Source organism: Monopterus albus, unplaced genomic scaffold, assembly GCF_001952655.1.
Source record: "Monopterus albus unplaced genomic scaffold, M_albus_1.0 scaffold124.1, whole genome shotgun sequence".
NCBI classification, from domain to species: domain Eukaryota; kingdom Metazoa; phylum Chordata; class Actinopteri; order Synbranchiformes; family Synbranchidae; genus Monopterus; species Monopterus albus.
This window is the reverse complement of record NW_018128004.1, coordinates 769,356-778,771: the sequence shown is the minus strand read 5'-3', so window position 1 is coordinate 778,771 and position 9,416 is coordinate 769,356. Positions and strand designations below refer to the sequence as shown.

The 9,416-nt window shown below is 40.0% G+C and overlaps 1 protein-coding gene across 1 annotated transcript in view; it reads right to left on the bottom strand.

The window, feature by feature from the left end:
* Window positions 1-9,416, bottom strand: part of LOC109967062 (vacuole membrane protein 1-like) — a 24,606-nt gene that overhangs the window by 4,254 nt on the left and 10,936 nt on the right. The window lies entirely within an intron of this gene.

Below are 9,416 nucleotides of genomic sequence, written 5' to 3'. Positions count from 1 at the left end.
CTCACCAGCCCAAGGGCAGTAACAAAGGGAGGCATGCCGTCCTATCTCCTGTACTGTCGGTCTCCCCTGTTTCCTCTCTCTAAGACGAGAGAAAGACAGAGAGAGCAATGAGTGCAATGCCCTCACTGCTCCTTCTCCCCAACACACAAATTCACACACTCACACACACACACACACACACACACACACACACACACAGAAGAAAGTACAGACTGTACCACTGCTACAAAAAGACGTGCTGCTAAAAAAAACAAAACAAAGCAAAAAAATTAAAAAGTAAAATTAAATTAAACAAAGAGAAAAAAGCATAAATAAAGTTGGCTGGTCCTCATACGGCAGCTGTCGCAGCAGTAGTCGCCCACATTCTCTTGCTCTGCTCTCCTCTCCCTTCCTCTCTCACACACAAACTCAGCTTCCTCTCCTTCTCACACACACACACACACATCAGTGAACTCGTTCAACTCCCCTGCAGTGCCTCCTCTGCCGCTGCAGCGAGGAGAAATGAATGACTTCTCAGAACTCTCACATTTATCACAGGCGGTTCCTGCAAGAACTGGTTTCAGCCAATTAATGAGGAAGTGAGTCGTACCCGAGCTGTGTCATCACTGGCTGAGACCTGTGGGGGATGGCCCACAGGGGGAGGGTGCTCCTGTAAGACAGCCCATATTAGGAAACCCTTTACAAGATTTAGCCGACAACTAGGCTTACAAGCACACTACTGAACCCCTCCACCACCACCACACACACACACACACACACACACTCTATCTAAAAGAAAAAAGATGCAAGAGACTGCAGAGAAAGCCCTAGAAGAGTGAATCAGTGACACATCCCTGGGTTGGAGTTAGTGATTAATCACTGAATAAATACATACTAAAGCCCTTCACTTATTTTCTTTTGTGGCTATACACAATCATTTACATCCCCTGAACTATTGTTTCATGTTCCACATTCCTCATGTTCCACCGATACATCTTTTGTTCACGCTGGGACAGCATCATCAAAGCTGTGAGACACTTCAAAGATTTTCAGCCAGGTCTGCGTGGGCAGTCATGTCACATACGGTTGAGTTTATAGCTGATAACTTTCTCTGAAGGAGACAAGTAATTTCCGTCCCTTCCCACCTCCACACACAGAGAGACACGCACACACACCTATGTTATGGTGAGAGAGAAAAAAACCAAATTGCATTAAATGATTGAGTTTACTACAAGGAAGCCCTTTAGTAATGATTAACTTTGTACCAGGTAATGGATATCCTACATGTGAATGGATATAATGCAGACAGAAAGTCTAACTGATGAAGCACTTTTTAAATGAAAGAATATAAAATGCGTAGGGCACTGATATCAAAATTAAAGGTAGGATGTTTCTTTATTTTTGGAGGGAAACAAAGCCTCTCCTATTCCCATCCCCCACTTCACAAAATTCCAGACACCTTCACCCACAGAGACTTTAGTAAACAAATTTAAAAATACATAACTCAAATGGAAAGTCAAATGTGGGTTTTCATAAGAAGAATAAAGATTAGAAGACACAGGAGAAATACACCACTAGTTCAGCAAATAAACGTAAACAGGCAAGAACAAAGACCGAGGGAAACAGTTTTCAGAAATGGCGGGCAGATCGTCTCCTACACGATGAGCAATACTGAGTCATAAGCTTGGGCAAATCCACAAAGAAGCTCAAAGCTAGCAGTCTAAAACATGTTTTAATGCCTCAGAGTCAGGATGTCTCTTAGCCTTTCCAGTTAAAATCTGACTGATTTGTGCTTTTTGGGACCATATTTTCACTTTCTACAGAACATGTTGTGAAGTTGGAGCCGAAAATTTCTACTGTAAGTGTGTTTATAATTTACCTGTGAGAACCTGTGCTGAGCAGCTTTCATTGTGTGGAAAAAAAGCAGTTCAGAAGATTTTCTGTCTTGGTCTGAGATAGAATTAAGTCTTTGTTGGCTGGAAATAAATGATAAAATTGCGCAATTTGTGCATGTATGAAATATGTGTAATAAATAGCATTATGTTGTACACTGACTGTTGTATAAGTTCAGTAAAAATTTGGAAAGGTAAAATAGTCAAATCTGAGTTGAGCTGGCAAAGAAGGAAAAAGCTAGAAGGTGAGATTTATAACAGCCATGAGATTTGGCAAATGATTAGCTAGAATTATTTGCTCAGCAGCTACTGAAAACCTTTGACAACAGTTTTATTAAAATCCTGTGTTTTCAGTACAAGTAAAAAGAAAGCCCCCCCACTTCTATTTTTTGGAAACACTGTGGCCTTGAGGAACAGGGAAATAAATAAGTTTAAACAAAACTATTTCCTGCATTTTTAAAAAGAGCAGTCTGATTTCTGCACTCTAAAAAATCTTGCCAAATTTTTATATGAACTATTAAGGCTCATTTTATAACAAACACTGATCACGCCTTGATTATAATTTGGTAAAAATCACTAAAGTTGCTCCACAGAACAGCATGCCTGTTAGTCTGTATAATTTAGCTGTTAATTTGTGTATACAATGCAGATCTACTCATGATGAAAATAAAGCTCATAGATTCATGTCCCTACTTTTAACAATTCAGCATAACAGCTGTAACATAAGTAAGGATAAAATAACATTCAATTTTAGTGTGGCAGTAAACAAGAGAAACTGATGATGAGTTTTCCATGAAGAAATGCTGTATATTAATTACAATGTTCAACGCATATATATAATAATCCTCTCCTTTGTTGGGTTTGTATCCAAAAATATGTGCACATTATAAATTTCTTCTCAAGTACAAAAAACATAGCAGTGAATCCAAATCTACCAGGTCCATAAAATATGTCTTCTCACCTTGTTCCTCTAAAGAGAAAAAACTGAAAAGTCTTAAAATGTAGGTGGTTTTACGACCATTAAACCCTGAATGTGTACATCCTATCAAACTTTATAACTTTATATAGTTGTTTTCAAATTGATTAAATTATTTCTAGAAGTTGTGCAAAAAATCATACGGGGCTTCACTTATCTGAGTTATATACATGATTCCTCTATGTAATTTATTATTCACACTGTATAAGCACATTGTACATATGTGCATGTACTGTAGCTGTAAACATAAGCAGTGTGGCTGGGTGGTGATAAATTTATTAATTTATTAATTAACACAATTAGGTAACGTACTGTAGGCTTCAGTTATTAAGAGCAAATGATTATAGCTCTATCAGATGATTTCCATTTAGTCATAAAATTAATATATTTAACAAATAATGAAATATATTGATCAGATGTAAATATCTCAAAAATGTATTAGATGCAACAAAGGCATGTTTATGTATTAATTAATCAGATGTAGTGAACCATAGAAGCTAAAGGGTTATACAAAAAAATGCTAGTTGTACAAGAGGTATTTAAAGAATATCACCATGTAAAAAATGTCAAACGTCCTTATATAACAGAACAGACAGAAAGCTGGCATGTGCCAGTCATACACTCTATTTGTAGAGAATAGCACTTTTCTAGAATCACAGGGGCCTGATACGGTTTGATCAGCATATCTGAACATGAACAGCCCTCGTCCAGAGATACAGGAGAAATCACAGCACCACAACTCTCCACAGTGCCATCCAACCGTCACTTTTCCCCAGTTTTCCAAATCATTCTCAGTGTGGTCTCTCAGTACATCTGTGCCACACAAACATATGAACAAGACAAAAGTGTCTGACAATTTGTATAAGTGTGTTTAGTGAAATTCAGCAATGCTGCCCATCAGTGGACCCTACAATCAGTTAATTTAAAATGAGTGATTAGTGCATCACGTCCCAAACACACACAAAATACATTTGAATGTTCATTTTGAACATTCAAGAACAATGAATTCTTAATAGTAAAGACAAAATCACTGTAAAAATGAAAGGCAAGTGATTACGGAAGAATATTTATTAAGACCTGGCACCTCCACATCGCCTCTTCCTCAACAATACAAACTCTTTCTTCTAAAACATAAAGTATACAAAAATATTCCCCATGAACTACACAAAAGAAAGCTTCATACTTCCCTCACAGGTGCCAGATATTTTTAAGAACACCTAGTTTTGAGTAATTTCTCTAACAAAGAAAAGTGACCAGATGTTTCAGATCTGGTCGGCACATGATGAATGGAGATGCACCTCTATTGTGATATGTGATCCTTCCAGCCTTGAATACAAAAACATGCTCCTGTTTCCATGAGTCAGAGGCAACCTTTGACCTGCTGCCCAATGGCACATACACACGGCAAATTCACAATTTCTTGTTCTTTTTGCTGAAAAAAATTCCAGAATCCTGCACACACAAGATCACACATGCAGGCGTGCACACTTACACCCTGACGTTCGACACAGCGGATGTCAGAGAACAAGGGTCACGTGACAGCCAAACCCTGGCCAGGTCTGACTGGTTACGACATCATCACAACAACTGGCTTAGGCAATCACTAGTGTTACCCAACGCTCCACAGGGCCACAGTTCACACCTAACATAACAGCCGAGACACCAAGACATGCACACACACTGTGGTTAGGCGGCACTTTGACCTAAGGTGCCGAAGCTCTGACCTCTACACCATCTCTGTGCAAAACATGTTCACTCTGATTCCTTTCTCTTTATCAGCTCACGGCTTGATGAAATACAACCGGTCCAGTTTGATTTTGTTAGTAATGAAATAATGGAATTATGGGAGGAGTGCATTTCATTTTATTGTAAGGAAAAGGTTGATTCACGTGCAAATGTTGTAAGGTAATATCTCTGTGTGTGTTTGTCTGTGTGCCTGTTCCTCCTCCAGCTCAACCGAGCTTTTTCCCAATGACTTCACCACTAAAGCATGGAGCCCACTCCTGGACGGAGATCCCCCTGCCCAGGGTGTTTATCACATCCCTGCTCCATAACCATCTGTGTCAGCCAACACACACACACATAGAAACAAGCTCGGACACATGCTATCCTCTTGAATGCCCACAGTGTTGCCAGGAAATCAGGGGCACCAATTATAGCAGTCTATTATTCCTCTCACTTCCCAGACAGCCACATAAAACAGCCCACCAACCCTCCCAGCCCCCCAGGTTCAGGTCAGCATGCCCACACAGAACCCTCTTGGTTTGGCTGTGGAGGTGTGCAAAGCTGCCGGGTAACCAGGCCCGGACCCTTCTCATGGTGAATAAGGATTGTTAACTGAGTCACACATAAGTAGAGATACATCCAAACAAATCATACTGCTACTTGTAGAGCACACTGGAAATAGGGGAGTGTAGAGTGTTGGGCATTAAGAGTTACTCACAGTGTCTCCATCCATCCAGTGACATCATGTTTGGAGGAACATGGGATCTATGGCGACATTGTTTTCTATGGGACAACGTCTAACCCTCTTTTCAAATGAACACCTAATGACCTGGTGCTAACCAAACCTACTATATTTCTATTTAAAATGACATGTTATTAGTACCAAATGGGAAACTTTATAGCAAGTCAGAAAACTTAAACATACAAGAGGGGTTACATGAACATGTTAATAAATTTAAAGTGTAGAAGCACATCAAAGAGATGAGGTCACAGGGTGGAAAAGTAATGGAATAAACGAGAACATTCAATGCTTTGTAGCTCAACTGTCTCATAAATGTGCTGGATGTCACCAGTCCAATACACCAGGTTAGCCAGTGAGCACAAAAGTGCATTAGTGGGACTTTGTAAGTATACAGTGCACTGTACTGATTCTGCAATATGATGCTCAGATAACCACATAGGTTACTACGTACCTGTAGAAAAACCGCAACATGGCCTATAGCTTCCGCTTCACAACTTCATCTTACTTTGGCTGCTGCATATGTGACTGCTTTACAAGTAGGAATTCAACATAAAAGACAGGCAGCAAGGTTGATTAAATCTGTTTTTGTTGCAAAGCCTGTACATGACAGAAGCAAAAAATAGGTCACTTGCTATATGTGATTATAGTTGTCTTATTTACTTCCTGGTTAGTTGCACATATAGGCTTGCATATGAATTTCCATACTGCAGAGGCTGTGGTTAGAGGTCAGCAATTGCAGGCAAGTGAAAGTGGGTGACAGTATGATGCCGTTTCTTAATGTGCTAGAACAACCTTTTGGAAATGTAGAAAGAGTTAAATGAAAAAAAACTAAGTACTACATTAGTTCTCACTAAAGCAGTTGTATTGTGTGAATGCGATTTACAACTGCATAGCAGTGTAGTATTAAATGGTGTTCAGTGTTAAATCTTTGAGGCTTGACAAAATTAAATAATCAGGAAAAATTTATGTCTAGGGTAAAAACAAATGAAGCATGGCCCCATCTTAATTAAGATTCCTGGCTGTTCTTGTTTTCAGGCTGAAGCCTCACATGGTTTATTCACAACTGGACAATACTGAGCATGTTTCTAACAGGAATTATCACAACCAACCCTCCTTATCGCTCCTCTCTCTTCATAGCTTGTCTCTGTTGTGAATTGTGCTGATGAAGGAGAATATGTGTGTTTGACTGAGGTGTGGTAGAGGCAGGGCGGGGAAGGCAAGGGGTCCGGATGGCTGCCCGACTGGCCTCTGAGTCAGGCCCTGTCTGTGATGACTCCTCTCACAGAAAACAGATACAGACACACTCTCATGACAACTGGTGAAATTACAGCACACACTGCAATGTTCATGGGATTCTCAAAACAATACAGTTCAGTGGATGATGCCGGTTTAGAGCTTAAGGTCACGTTGTGTTCGCCTGATAAATGAACTGCCCTAAAAATGAATCAATAGCGTACTGTGTCCTAAAACAAACAAGACGGTTGTCATTCTGATGAATAAATACATTAGTAATTTCCTGGTCTTGGCCTAGGCATGCGTAGGAATTAGCTGATAAGTGAGCAGCATGTATGGTGTGGCACAAAGTGTGAGACTGAGGACCAAAACAAATGAATCAGAGATGAATAAAGCAGGAAGTCCTGGGATACACACTGTGCCCGAGAGGCACAAAATATGACACCAGACCTAGAACATGCATCGAACCTCTCCGATTCTTTGTCTCTCTCTCTCTCTCTCTCTCACATAAACACACACACTAAACTCATCAAAGCTACAATTACATTTAGATCTTTGTGCAGTACCATAGTGAGTCCCATATTGTACTATTAACCACAAAATAGGCCTACAGTACACGATCTGAGCAATACATCTACCTGAACGATTGAATATTATTCTGAATAGCTGTGTAAGGCCTTTTAGCTCAGAGTCACACCTCTCTCTGACTGTTACTGCCTCTGTATTTCTGCCACAGCTTGGGGCCAGGATAATCAGGATAGAAGTGGGGGAGGTGAGAAAACGGACGCGCTGCAGAGCTTCGCATTAAACTTAACGATGCTGTATAAAAAGAGTCAGCCATGACCTGCCACACCATCCCTCACTCCTGCTGTTTTGCCCTCTGATCCCATCACTAGAAGTGAGGCATCTGACTGTATTTGGGCAGGAGGAGAGCTGTGGAAGCTCTGATCAATGCCATCTTTGTCAGGATGCGGCTCAGGTGACCAGAGCACCCAGTGACTAATAGGATCAAACACACTCCCTTTTTGTAGATTGGGTTAACGGGAAGATATTGCTCATATAGCTCAGAGAGGGATACTTACAGTAGCAGTTATGTGACCATGATGCATATGGTTAAAGAAATGCATGAACATTTTACATTTTTCATCAGTTTACTGTTCTTCAGCGAGAAATGACAGTTTGCTAATGTAAAATAGCTTTAGCTAATAAGTGTTAGCATAGAATGCAGTTAACTTCACATGTGCTGTGTATATTTATTACACTAAAAGACACAGATTGATTATATAAATTCTTTGTTCCAAATTGATGCAATTTGTTTCACAGAGACTTGTGTGGTGAGACATAAAGCATAAAAAAAATTCTTTCCTACTAGGTGACTTTCAGCTCTTCCATGACCATGCCACAGTCACCTTCAGCCTAGACAACCTCACATATAGCATGAAACCACACAAACCTAGTTTCTATATGAGTTAGAGGGCTATGTTCATGATGGGTGAAAATCGGTTGAAATAAACACGTGTCCTGTGACCCCAGTACTTCAGTACTTTTACAGGCACAGAAAAAACTGCACTATTTTGAATACAAAGAACAGTTTGATTTGCATGGTTCTCGGCAATTTCACATTGCCATTAGCTCAGGTTTAATTGAGTCAGTTTAGAGGGAATGTCCACAAGAATGTTCAATGTCAAAGGAAATAGGGTAAGAAACATAGTGCTTGACCAAAGGCAGAATATGGTGGTGGGGTGGGGGGTGGGTTAACAAGGTGCTGTCTTCTGCAAGGAAATAAAGGCAGATTTTTTTGAAGACCTGCCTGCTACCTTTTTGTGCTTTGGTTTTAGGAAAGAGGAACATGACAATAATTGATCAAAATTAATTAAAATGCTTTCTCTTACTTTAAGCGGTATTTGTGACACGAGTGCTTTGTTGCCGTCTCTGTCAAAAAATATGTATACTTCACATAATCATCAGATTTTTTTTCATACGCACAGCTCTGCAACTGGATTATTCTGTCATCTTCTGGGCACATGCACAGAATCAAAACACAGTAAGAAAGCCAATCAAATCTGTGAAAGCAGAGAGTAATTTGAAAGTCTCAGAAATAATTCTGTTAATTGATTTATGCTTGCTCCTATAACAACTTTAGCATACCTTATTATTGTATAACATGACAGTTAGTCTCATTATTGCATCATTACAGTACATGCAATTGCTGGTCATAGTCTGGAAAGTTCCAATATAATCCAGTACCTCAATCAACCCCCGCCTGTCCAGCTTTGACCTGTGACTCTCCCTCGGCCTCCCTCTGACCTCCCCACTGTGATTCTCCAATGCCAACAGCCTTATGTGGCAGGAATAACCATCTAGCCCATTGTGATGATAATGGACTCCCACCTTAAGGATGGACTCACATGGAAATAGGTGCATTCTCATGGACATGTGCAAGGGTTCCCCAGCACATTGGTTCTTACTGGATAACTTTTAGTTCTTCCTCCCTGCACCTCAATAGCTTTCTCCACCATCTCCCTTGAAGGATTTGTTAAAAGCTGGATGAGAGGAAATACACGATGGGAATATTTATTGACCTAAAAAAAGCATTTGACACAATCAATCATGAGTTATTAATGGATAAGTTAGAAAAATATGGGATCAGAGGAATGGTTTTGAACTGGATTAGAAGTTACTTGACACAGAGGCGTCAATTTGTGAAGTTGGGTGAATACCAATCGAGTGAGCTGGACATTGTATGTGGAGTGCCTCAGGGTTCTGTTGTGGGACCTAAATTATTTATATTATACATTAATGATATATGTAAGGTTTCTGATTTAGTGAAAGTGGTTTTGTTTGCTGATGACACTACCATATGGGCATC